This window comes from Arachis ipaensis, chromosome B01 (genome assembly GCF_000816755.2).
Source record: "Arachis ipaensis cultivar K30076 chromosome B01, Araip1.1, whole genome shotgun sequence".
Lineage (NCBI taxonomy): Eukaryota > Viridiplantae > Streptophyta > Magnoliopsida > Fabales > Fabaceae > Arachis > Arachis ipaensis.
This window is the reverse complement of record NC_029785.2, coordinates 51798134-51798562: the sequence shown is the minus strand read 5'-3', so window position 1 is coordinate 51798562 and position 429 is coordinate 51798134.

Below are 429 nucleotides of genomic sequence, written 5' to 3'. Positions count from 1 at the left end.
ATTAATCTTACTTGCTTGGATCTTAGATTAGTTTAAGTATATCTTAGATTGATGTTTTAAGTCATTATTATATCAAATATCATATTATTAAATATTATAATTATTTAAAAATTTGAATATACTTACCAATTATTTTAAACTAAATAATTAATTTATATTCATACCAAAGAATATTTATTTACGATTATATTTTAAATTCCCATGCAGGGCACGAAAAATGAAACTAGTTATATTTAAAATACACTGTTATTAATATTCATAGACACTAATAAAACACATAAAATTCCCAAACTTTAAACTCCATACAAAAATTTCAACAAAGTACTAAATAAAAGTATTTCTACAAATATAATTGATGGGTCAAAAGAATAAAATTTTTTAAATTTTATAAAATTCAATAATTACAGAAAATTCCTTTTTTAACAAGGA